Genomic DNA, 12,922 nt, shown 5'->3' with positions numbered 1-12,922 from the left:
TGTAGGCTGTTGGGTTACACTGCTTCACCTCAGAATCACCTCTGCCCCTGCTGCTGATGCACCCCCCTGATCTTATGTTGTCAGCAATTTCTCCTACAGAACTGGGAACGTTTTGTGGCATTTCACACTATTTACTACTCTTTCCTTCTAGAAATTCTCTTCTTCTTCATTCTGCTCCATTGCCTCCGAGTTGACATGAGATCATTCATGCTTGCCACAGACCAGTGCTTCCAAGCTTGGCCTCCTAAGAACCACGATTCGTCTCACGCGTGTATGCTTGCACTATTACTGTTTACTTAGCATCGTTCTCTAAATATACTCATTTTCTTATTTAAATAAACTTATATTTAAGGAAACCTACGCCGTTATAGAAACTGGAAAACCAGCATTACTTGTTATGTTTGTCTGCATCTCACCCTAATACTAGCTGCTGAGACAGACAATCCCCAGACCTCAGGGGGCTACGCACAATAAAAGTGTATTTGTACTTAATGTATTAAAAATCCTTGTTCGTGCAAAGTCCAAAGCAGATGTTTCTGAATAGGCGTTTCCCTTCTTTCTGGTGAAACCACCATCTCAACACTTGGGATCCAGGGCCCACCACTGAAGGGAAAGAGAGTTCACGGTGAAAGCGCAGTAGACATGTGGCCACCTTGACTCCAACATGACATACTTCACTTCCGCTTACATTTCACTCTGGTCAGAACGAATTGCATGGTCTTTCCCAGGTTCAAGGGGGCCAGAAATGTAGGCACTGCCTGGGCAGTCACTTTGCAGCAACAACTGTACCGTGGGAGAGAGGCACAAATCTAAGCGGTCGGTGAACCATTTCTGCCTCACCAGCCGTCCAAAGCAACAGGAAAAGAAAATATGATGAAGAGTCTTGGCTCTTCAGATTCCCTATCCCCATCTCTGAAATCTGTCTTCATACTGTTGAATCAGAGAGATGCTAAAAAGAGCCTTCCCTTTGCCCCTGGTTCCCTTCCCCTAAGTCTTCGAGGTTCCTGCCCTGGCTGGGGGTAGAGGCTGCATTTGAAATGAGACTTGAGGCCAAGATGTAAACCTAGCCAGGCTGCATTGACAGCCCCTGCCCCTCCTGCCCCCAGCCCTCTGAGCCCACCACTGAGAATCAACTCCCCACCACCAGGGGCCCCCGCCACTCCCTGGGAAACATTCCCAGAAGCTGAGGAACCTCAAAGCTTGGTCATCAGCTCAACTCAGTCAGTGATGTCATCCTTCCACCCTATGCCAACTCTGCTTCCCCAGAAGCAACCCAAGGTGGGCTTGGGGGCATTGTACCCCGTGGGCCCCCTCTCCTGGAAGTTCTCTTCCCCTTGAATTCCTCGACATTCACTCTCCTGGTTTTCCTTTTATATCAGTGACTGAATTCTTATATTCTAATATACTCTCTCTTATAAAACGGGTCTGTGCTAAAAAGTTGGAAGTCAAAGATCTCATCCACTTCCTTCTGTAAGCAAAGAAACTGAGGGCATCCAGAAGATTAGGGATGTGGTCTCCTTACCTCTTATGGACTGAACTGTGTCCCCCACCCCCAAATGTATATGTTGAAGCCCTAGCACCCAAGGTGACTGTATTTAGAGATGGGGCCTTGAAAGAGATTGTTAAGGTTTAATGAAGTCATAAGGGTAGGGCCCTAATCCCATGTGACTGGTGTCCTTAGAAGCATGGGAAGAGACACTGGGGACAGGCACACATGGAGGAAAGACTGTGCCAGGGTGCAGGGATGAGGCAGCCGCCTGCAAGCCAAGGAGAGAGGCCTGGGAAGTAAGCAACCCGGGTGATACCTTCTAAAAGCATCCCGTTGCATGTAGGAGAAGATCTGGACTCCCTGCCCCAGTGTGGCCCCATCTAGGCCTCAGAACAGTCTGCTACTCACTAGTCCTTTTGCCTGGAATATTCTAAAGTCAGCAGGCTCCTTTCACCTTCCTTGGGCCTCAGCTCAAATGTTACCTGCAGGGCCTGGCCTTGACCCCAGCCTGCCTATGCCCTTCTATGGATGCATGCTCTCTATCATAGTTTTCCAATTTCTTAAAATTCATAACGCTTATCAGAATCTGAGATCATTGCATATGTATTTATTTTTGTTTATTTTCGGTCTCCCTGTTTCGAATCTGCACACTAGATTCTCCCACCTCTAGAACACTGCCTGTAATAGAGAAGGTGCTAGGAGAATGATCTCTGAACAGGTGCATGAGTGAATGAGCACACAGGTGGATGAGAGGCTCCCGTCTGAGGATCCGGTGAGAGCAGCATTCGCCGGAGTCAGGAGAGATGATTGGGATGCTCTGAGATGAAATGCTTTTCTGGGTGCTGGCTTCCTTCATCCCTAGTAGACTCCATGTAGGTGCAGATACGTTATCAATGACATGAAAACAGAACAAAATGGAACTTTAGCAGAGGCTTTTAGTCAGATTCCAAGGAAATAAGCATTTTATTCAGGGCTGAGTGAAATAACTAAGGTAGATTGGGAAAAAGACAAACAAACCAAAAGAAAAGTAAACTAGATAGATAGATAGATAGAGGATAGATAGATAGATAGATAGATAGATAGATAGATAGATAGATAGATAGATATAAAGGGTGTGGGCCAGGTAGCTAAGTCACGTGATATGTGTATCTTGGTTGTCCTTTTCTGAGAAGTCTACCAGATATCTAGACCTGTGGGTCCTATCCAAGACCACTGTGGTAGACTGGCCTCGATTCCTTACCCTCCCAGTGTCCACACCCTCTGCCATGTGACTATCAAGTCTCCCACACAAGGGGAAGGTCCTTCTTTACCCCTGTGACATTGGGCTTGGCCATGTCATATTTATTCTGGCCAATGGATTGTTAGTAGAAGTGACACAATGGGGATTTCGAAGTGCATTTGCACCCTGGACTATGTTCTCATATCTCTGCCGCTTCCATGAGAAGAATGTGCCTATTGGTCCCAAGAAGATGAAAGACAGTTGGAAGAGAGTCATCACAGCCAACTCTAGCCTATATAAGCTGATCTCCAGCTCACCCACAGGCACTTGAAACAAAGTAAATCTTCGTTTTAAGCCACTGAGTTTGGGAGTGACTTTTCACACAGTAGTAGCTGGCTGATATAGCCATTTGATTCGAGACACCCCTTGAAGATGGGCCTCCGGTGCACACAACCCATGGCACCCATTTTGAATCTCTGACCTAGTCCACTTCACTCTGTGCTTTATTATCTCTGCTCAACCTTCCTGGTTCTGACCTGGTGGTTGATGCCCATTGGTCCATTGGTGGCGATCTCCCTGCTTGTATCTGTTGCTTGTTTCCACATCTCTGGGTTCACGATCTAGCTGCCCTCCCAAACCATGATGCTGGTTTCTCTTTGGCTCTCTGGCTTTGCTTATTGTGGGCAAACACCCTCCCAGTCCAGCCAGGGCCCTGGTTTGGAGCTCTGTGGTCCTTCTCTCACCAATGCAAGACACAAATGGAAGGCAGCCATGGAACCTCCCAGGCACCTGGGCTGTCACATGGGGGTCTGACTCCTGACATGCCACTAATGTAGCCAACCCATTAATAGTGCCCATTGAAACCTCTTTCTGGGACTGGATCAACCTAATGCAGATAAGAACCTCAATTTTCATAGAGACATTTATAAAGATAAACAGGCCCAATGACCAGATTTTTATTTTCTCCTTACCTCAGAGGACTTTAGCACATAAGATAAAAATTTTTGTTAGAAATTTAATTCCCATGTGTTTCTCTTATTTCTCTTCCCTTCTTTGTGGCTTCAAAGGATTTCAGGCTCCCTCTCTGAGGTGCTCTATCAGAGATGCGTGTGGGGATAGAGATTGCAGTAGTGGAGAGAAGAACAGCGGCAGCTTGCCCCACACCCAGCCTGGCATTCACTTTAATCTCTGCGAAACTGCTTTGGCCCTCACTTTCAGTCCTGACAAGACTTTTTCAACACTGATCCCCACCTACCGTTGGCTCCCAGGCCCTTCTTCCTTGCTTCAAATCCAAATACTCTGTCCAATCTGCTAATGAGACAGCTGCTCTTTTCTTTTTCTTTCTTTTTTTAAAATTTAATTTTATTATGTTATGTTAATCACCATACATTACATCATTAGTTTTTGATGTAGTGTTCCATGATTCATTGTTTGCGTATAACACCCAGTTCTCCATGTGGTACGTGTCCTCTTTAATACCCATCACCAGGCTAACCCATCCCCCACCCCCCTCCCCTCTAGAACCCTCAGTTTGTTTCTCAGACTCCATCGTCTCTCATGGTTCATCTCCCTCTCCGATTCCCCGCCCCCCTTCATTTTTCCCTTCCTTCTCCTAATGTCCTCCATGCTATTCTTTATGTTCCACAAATAAGTGAAACCATATGATAATTGACTTTCTCTGCTTTTCTTTAAAGTTCCACACACACTATTTGTCCAGGTCTGTTCTCCTTAGAAAGCTTCCCGGTCTTTCCATTGTCTTCAGACTGAAGTGCAAACTCGAAGCAAGGCCTCCAAGGTCCTCATGACCCGCCATCTCTGATCTCCACCCCTGAGGCACTCAACATTCCCATTTTCCCATCTCCATAATGTTTCTTGGCCTCTGGACCCCACCAGGACAGTGTCTGGGGAGCATGTTTGATGCATTTGCATGTATCCTAGTGCATCCAGCCTAGGTCACTATCTGAAGAAAAGCAACTTCACAGAATGACCAAGATCACAGGCTTTGCAGACCTAGGTTCAAGGCCAGTCTGTGATTCCTTCTGGGTGTATGGTTTTGGGCAATGACTTAGAGTCTCTTCATGTGCAAAGCAGGGACAATGTCACTTCCCAGGATTAAAAGAGACCATGCCTGACACAGAGTAAGTGCGCAATAGATGCTAATAAAATTAACATTGTCGAAGGGCTTGTTCTATGCCAGGCATTGTGCTAAGTAATTTAAACATGTTAACTCTTTTAGTCTTCCCGATGACCTTATAAAGTAGGTGCCACTGTCATCCCCATTTGACAGATGAGGAAACAGAGGCACTGAATGTTTAAGTAGCATGCCCAAAGTTACAACCAAGCTTTGCACCCAGGCAATGTGACCGTGGGGGTCCACAATGCTACTCTGCCTCTTAATGCTTGCTGCCAATATGGCCAATGACATTGTCCCCATGCCTTGAAAAGAGCTCTTTCTTTGCATTGCCTATAATCCTTAGCATAGGGCCTTGCGTATATGAAAGAGTGGAAGAAGTCCCATCTTTTGAGCTCCTACTATGCATCAGGCACCTTTCAGGTATTATCGAATCCAGCTAGGCTGGAATTATTTTCATTTTCAGATGAGGAAAATGAGGCTCAGAAACGGGAGGTGGCCTATTCAAGGTCACCCAGCTTATAATTTTCAGAACCAGGTTTTGATTTGAAACCTATCCCTATATGACTCCAAAGGTCATGCTGTTTGCAGCACTCTCAACAGGAAAATAAATGTGGGTTGGCAGTCTTGTCATACCAGGGTGAGAATGGGCCATTTACTTCTACCCTGGGGGGTTTCCCAGTGGGATGTAGAATAAAGGGAAGTGGGTTGGAAGCATTAGGATATTGATTCTACTCCTGCTCCCTATGGGTAATAGCTGTGTGGCCTTACTCAAGTCTCCTCCCCTCTCTGGGCCTTTTATCCTCATCTATAAGGTGAGAAAATTATAATTTATTCCTGAGAGAGCTTGTTTAAATTTCCTCTTGCCTTCTCCAGGTGCTTCTAAGTAATGATGCCAGAGTTGCTCCTTTTCAAGAAAGAGGCTCAGAATCACATACTCATTGGAGAAGTATGCTTTCCTCATGTGAAAGTAGACTGTGTTTGGTCCCAAAGAAACTTGTTAAGTGTACTCTCCCTGGGACATTCAGGGAGAACCTGATGGTAGTCATGGAAGATGCAGAAACTGGACGGTAGATGCCTCTCTATTCTCCCGCTCAAAGCCTGGGTGGGACAAGCCCTCCACTAACACCCAGATGAAGCCAGGCATAGCAAATGTGCTTGAGTCTGGAAAACAATGAGGGTCTGGATTCTCCTGTTGTAAAGAGTTTCCCTAGGGAAAAGGGTGGAAATGTTGGACAACAGGCAGTGTATTAGTGAGGATAGGTTATGTTATGCTGCAGTAACAGATCAAATGCAGAATCTCAAGAGTTTAATATAAAATAAAAATAAAAATATCTATCTATCTGTATATATTAATAAAAATATATATTAATAAAAATTCAGGGTAAGCCATTCTCTTCCAGGTAGGGCCGTAGGCTGCACCCATCTCATGTCTCTGCCATCCTGTGGCCCCAAGGCTTCCCTGACATCATCCAGCCAGCAGATGGGGTTCAGAAGATAGAGTTAAGGAATAAGAAAGCATACTTGAGAGGCACCTACAGACGGCCGGCCCGCACCTACCTTGGGTGGAACAAGAGAACAGGTCAGTTGCAGTCTTCCTTCCACGTACAGGGATAGGAGCGGATGTAAACTTGCCATGGAAGAATTTATTAAAACCTCAAAAAATCATTTAACTCACTTTAAAGTCAGAATTTTGCAAAGCTTCCTTTCCCTTAGTTTCAGAGACGAGTCTGCCCCTTTGCCACATCCTGCCTTGTGCCCTGGAGTAGGTCCCCTCACCTGTCTCAGCCTCTATTTCCCTATTTGTAATATGACCACCACAGCCTCCTCAGCTGGATTTTTGAGAGGCTTATAGAAGATAATGGATGTGGAAGTGCTCAGGATGTTGCCAAGCAGGCCAAGTACCTGAAGCGCTTTTAGCACACCTAGAATGCATTCTCCCAGTTCAGCATGGGCTCCCTTTCCATTATCTCAGCAGCAAGCCTTTGTCAGATAAAAACCCTATGTGACTTGCCTTTGCAACACATTTTCTTTAAAAATCTTTTTTCCTTTTCAGGAGATAGAGGCAGGTGGCACGCTGTGTAAACCGTGAAAAAAAATGATGAAAATATCTGCAAGTCTTGTGCAGTCTCCAAATATTTCAACATAAATATTTGCTGGAGGTTGGTCCAACTTCCCAGTCCAAGAGGAGGACAGAAGGTGAGCTTCGAGCTATGTGGGAGCAAATCTGGAAATCTGTTTCTTGGTGGGAGACTCAGTGAATGTTGTACAACCTGAAAGGTCTCAATTTAAAGCCTGATCCTCCCTCTGTGCAGCAAAAGGATGCCATGATTGAGTGAGGTGTCTTTTCCCAGGTAGTCATTGCAGCCACGCCATGCCTCCACACCAGCACACATGCTGTTCTCTGCTAGGACTGCCCTTTCCCACCCTGTGTGCTTGAGGATCCTTTATTCATCCTCTGAGAAAGATGAGGCTAAAAGGACTTCTCTGGAATGCCTTTCTTAACTGCCCCATCCCCACAATTTCTACTCATCCCCCTCTGCTCTTATCATCACCACCATGACCACCATCATCATCAACACACTGTCATCCTCACCACCACCACCACCATCACCACCACCACCACCACCACCACCACCATCACCACCATCACCATCACCATCACCATCATCACCATCACCAACATTATTAGGAACTTAATATTGCTCAGGCATTGTTTAAACACTTGCATTCAGTGCTTGCAACTATCCCATGAGGAAACCATGGGATGAGGTGATAGCCCAAATCACGTGGCTATATGTGGAAAGGTGGTCAAGGAAGTACAGGACAGAAACTCTGAGGACTGTGCTCTTGGTCATCACTCGATAGCACCCTTCTTACCTCAGCTGTTCCCCAAGAGCTGGGGCTGTGCCTCATTCACATCTGTGTTTCCAGCCTCTGCCATATACCTACCACAGAGTACACATGTAATGAGTTTATCTGAATGAATGAGTGAATGAATGAATGAATGTGAGTTCCCCTAATGCATCTCTGAATAAAAGTCTCAGCATATAGAAGTGGTTCCCTGAGTATTAAAAGAATACATAACAATATAAATTAACTAGGATCCTTAAATGTGGGTCCCTAGTGCTTACTCCCCACAGCTCATGCAGTCACCTACTGCAGCATCTTTCCAGGCCATCCCACCCCAACACTATCTGCCAGACTCCAGAGAAGGGACTAGTGCAGGGCTCAGCTGAACCTCTAGGGCATCCAAGTTGCCTCCTTCCCTCCTGGCCAAGGTGTTACGAAAGAATCTGGGACCTGGTGCATCTGAAGTGATCTCAAGAAAACTCCTCTATCCTTTCCAGGGGCCTGGCACCGGTCACCATCACCATTTCCTCCTGAGTGTCAGTCTACTGCCTGACATATGTCACTGCCAGTGACTGAGAGCCATCTAAGTGCCATACTCTATGCTAAGTGCTTTCCATGCATTGTCTCTAGTCATCCTTACACTCTCTGCAGCCAGGGTGCTTCTCCCCATTTTAGAGTTGAGAAAACCAAGGCTCAGAGAGGCAGTATGACTTGCCTAACCTTACACATTTGGTAAGAGGAAGAATCAAGCCTCTGACATAGGCCTTTCTAGTTCCCAAACTCAAGATTTTTCTGATATCTTAGAGTCCCTCCTTCCTAACCCCAGGCTGTTGTCTGAGGTTTTGGTACCCAGCTAACTCTTGCCAGTTTCCTGGGGTTACCAGTACTCCAGGACCACCAGCCCCTGACCACACTCTCATTACATATAGACACATCTCCAGGTGGTGCTCCTCCCATCTGGTCAATCCCAAAGGCAGTTCATAGTCAATGCTGGTTGGGTCATTACTGCCAGATAGTAAGCTGAATGGGCACTGGGTCCTGCTTTTCAGCTCTGTGTGCTGTGCTCTGGATCCTAGGCTCTCCCCCACCCATCCATGCCTGCTGTCCCCAGAGCCAGGCCCAGCAGCTGCCCCAGCTCCCCTCTTCTGCCATCCCAGGCCAGCCGAAAGAGTGCCAAACTGTGCAGCAAAGGCAAGCCCCTTTGGGTTTTGCCCTCTGCCCCTCACAGCGGCAGCCAGAGGAATTCCTGGCCAGGAACATGCCTCTCCCAGCAATTTGCAAGAAGCTCTTTTGCAATTTATAACTCCAGCTCTGCTGAAGAAAATGGGAATGGATGGGCTCACTGAGCAGAAAATGCCAGAAGGCATTCCAGAGCCCAGAATCCCAAACGGAGGCCTTCTGCAAGGGGACTGAACAGACAGGCAATGCTGGGAGGATATTCTTGCCCCACGTCAGGCTACACAGGCTCAAAGGGCTGTTTATAAATGCTAGGGTATATAGTTTCAAGGCGGCTATTGAGCGGGAATCAGAATAGAGCTGTGGGAGAAGTCATGCAGACATCCTAACCATCCTAATCCCAGCATCGACACGTACTGGCTCTGTGGCCTTCCCTCGGCATGCAGTGACTGTTTTTGTGCACCTACTATGTGCCGGGCACAATGCGAGGCACGAGGGATACGATGGGGAATGACATTGAAAGAGAAAATCTTTATTGTGGTAGGGGAAGGGGATACGAACTAAGTCCCAAATACACAAATGCACAATTACAGGCTGTAATGATGGAAGGAGGCCAGCACAGAAAAGAGTGAGGGTCTGAGATAAACCAATAGGAGGCGGCCCGTCCTTGGGGAAGATGGTCAGGAAATGCCTCCCTGAAGAAGCTGGAAGGAAGGCCTGAAGGATGTGGAGCCAGCCGGGAAGAGCGGGGAGGAGCCCCCCAGGTGGAGGGCACAACACAGGCAAAGGCCTAGAGACAGGAAAGAGCTCAGCATGACCCCGAAGTGAAAGAAGGTGGTTGGAGCAGCTGCCTGGCGTGGGGCCGGGGTGGGGAGAGGGCATTTGGCACAAGCTGAAGGTGGTAACACAGGCAGGGTCAGAACACGTGGGCCAGGCGGGCCATGAAAGACTCTGGGTTTTTGTCTTTTTTTTTTTTTAATACCTTTTTTTTAAAAGATTTTATTTATTTATTTATTTGAGAGAGAGAGAGAGAGATAGTGACAGAGATAGCAAGAGAGAGCACAAGCAGGGAGGAGAGGGAGAAGCAGGCTCCTGCCGAGCAGGGAGCCCGACACGGGGCTCGATCCCAGGACCCTGGGATCATGACCTGAGCTGAAGGCAGACGCTGAACTGACTGAGCCACCCAGGCGCCCCTGGGTTTTTGTCTTAAGAATGAATTGAAGAGTCTTTAGGCAATAGAATGACATGCTCCATTTTACGTGTTTTTTAAGAGATCACCGTGGTTGCTGGTAGGCTGGAGGAGGACAAGACCGAAAGCTGGCAGGCCACTTAGGAAGTGGAGTAGTGGAGGTGACTGTGGTCACCTGAGGGAGAGGTTACGGCAATTGGGGCATGTGGAGGTAGCAGGAAAATTGAAGAGATGTGAGTAGATTCAAGAGAAATTTAGATGCAGAAAAAATTGGTCTTAGTGATAAATGAGTTCTAAGGGTGAGAAACGGGAAGATTCTAAAATGAGGAACAGCTGAATGAATTTGGTGTTATTTTCCAAGAGTGAGAGACCCAAGGAAAAACCAAAAGGCATTGGTGGGGGAGGCTCTGGGGCTGGGTTTTAGACATAGCGATTGGGAGACATCCTGCTAGAGATGGTGAGTAAGCAGTAGGAAAGATGAGTCTATAGTTAGGGCAGAGGTTGGGATTGAAGGTATAACTGGGAATTATCATCCTAACATGTTATTTCAATCCTTGGAACTAGTGAGAAAAGAACTTAGGGCCAAGCCCCAAGGAGGCCCACAATTTACAGGTGAGGCACGCTGCTCCTCTTCTCTGACCCTCATAGTTTCCATCTGTAAAATGGGATGATAATCATGCCTACTTTATAAGAGGATCACAGGAATGCTGGTCCCTTTTTCTTTCCCCTAGTTGGAGGGGTTAAGGACTTGGGTTTGACGATCTGGCCATACCTGTCACTCTCATGTGATGTGGGGCTATGATATTTGTGGGTTCCTTTTCCATATTGCGTGGTCCACATTTCCAGACCTGTTTTCTCTTCCCACCTTCCGAATGCTCCACGAACACACATGTCATGGATACCTTACTCTCCTGCTGTTCACCCACCTCCCTGGCTCTTCCTTCTATGGCTAGAGGAGTATGGCTGGCTCATCCTCCTCTTTCCAGGCCTCCCAAGTTTATTTGGAATGCCACAGAGCTCTGTTCTGGACCCAACCACTGGGTACACTTTCTATCTAGATCACCTCACCCATCTCTCTATTTCTAGTCAGTCAACATAATTTTCCAAAACTATTATCTATGACAGGGTCACAAACTTTTTCTCTAAAGGACAGACAGTACATGTTTTCAGCTCTGCAGGCCATATGGTCTCTGTTGTGGCTACACGACTTTGCCATTGTAGGGTAAAAGCAGCCGTGGAAAACACATGAATGAGTGTGGCTGTGTACCAATAAAACTTTATTTACAAAAATAGGTAGCAGGCTGGATTTGGTCTTCGGTTTTGGGTCAGATTGGCTGACCCTTGGTCGATGATAGAAATGTAACCCCAGTCATTGAGCTTTTAGGCTTTGAAAGCTTTAAAGACAAGTTCTTGCAACTCAAAAAATCAAATACAGGACTCTCCCTTCTCCCACACTGAACTGTAATGGTGCTTTCTTTCAGCAGGTAGCATAAAAGACCCCAGTGTAGAAGGGCTCAGCTGCTCGAGGAGGCATTTGGACACATGGGAAGAGAGAACTTTAGAGGTCATTACAAATACGGGGGGAAGGGCATTGTTAGCTTTTAGCGACCAGAGGCCAAGGGGACCGAACATCTTGCAATGTGTAAGATGGTCCCTTGCAACAAAAACTTGTCCCTCTCCAAATGCCAATAGGGCCCCAATGAGAAACACTTGCTAGCTGCTGTCTGCATGGCAGAAAGGTGAGAGATAATAGGAAGCACAGTGGTCAGACAGCCCAATGCAACCCCACAGCAGAAGAAACCGTGGGTGGCTGATCTGTGCCCTCCCCCAGCGAGGCCCTGGGGCGGATCTACAGTGACCTGCTGATCTGTCTCCTCTTATCTCCAGCAGCTGCCTTGCTCTGGGTCACCCATGAGTGCTCAGAGTCCCCAGGGCTTCCAAAGCATTTTCTCAGGATGGTGGAGATTGCCCCCGTGACCTTCCCACCCACTCTGCCAAGTGCAGTCTGCCCGTCCTTTGCCCTGTGCCTTCTCTTTTCACCCCTCTCAGCTGGTGGCACTTTTCCCTATGATGTGCAGGAAGTTTATGTCAAAGTCCATTAGCTGTGTAAGCCACAGTCAGAAAACTAACCTCCTCTAAGTGTTTGCTGGGGATTCATTCTGACCATGACATGGTTTCTTACAACATTTTGTTTTGCCTCCACCCAAGTAAAGTTATCCAATGTCTCTGGCAACCAAGAGGCAGGACGAAACCCAGGGAGCTCGCCAGACCCACACCCCTACATTTGGGGGGAGTGTCACCTGCTAAGACAGAGCTTATACACCTACCTTTGTCACACACTGATGTCTACGTGGCCTGAGACTTTCTCATGTGTGATCATCCTGCAGGTAAGGACTTCCCCAAGATTCACTCTGGTTCAAGGTCTGTGCCAGGCCCAGGAACTCATGGGCAGTAACGGTCAGCACCCTCGTCCTGAATTGCTCATTGGTTGATGAGGGAAGCCAACAGATAAACAGTCACTCCCAGGGTGACAAATGTAGTGAAAGGGAGAAAAAAAAATTCTGTGCGGGGCCAGAAGCAAGAGAATTTGCCCAGCTTGAGGAGAGTCTACAAGCCTTATTAAAAAACGATTTTTTTTGTTGCTGCTGTTCCAATCAAAGTAATGTTTGCTCATGGTTAGAAAATCAAGCAGTGCAAAAGGATTTATAATAAAAAGCAACCACCAAAAGGAAGTCATTCTTGAGATGAATTTTGAATCTTAAGGAAAAGTTAGCTGGGAAAAGGTAGTGGAGCAAGCAGAGGCTGTTTCAAGAAGAGGGAACAGTGTAGACAAAGGCATGGAGGCAAGAACGTTTGGAGAATGCG

Source organism: Phoca vitulina, unplaced genomic scaffold (genome assembly GCF_004348235.1).
Source record: "Phoca vitulina isolate PV1807 unplaced genomic scaffold, GSC_HSeal_1.0 scaffold6, whole genome shotgun sequence".
Classification (NCBI taxonomy): Eukaryota; Metazoa; Chordata; class Mammalia; order Carnivora; family Phocidae; genus Phoca; species Phoca vitulina.
This window is presented reverse-complemented; position numbering follows the sequence as displayed.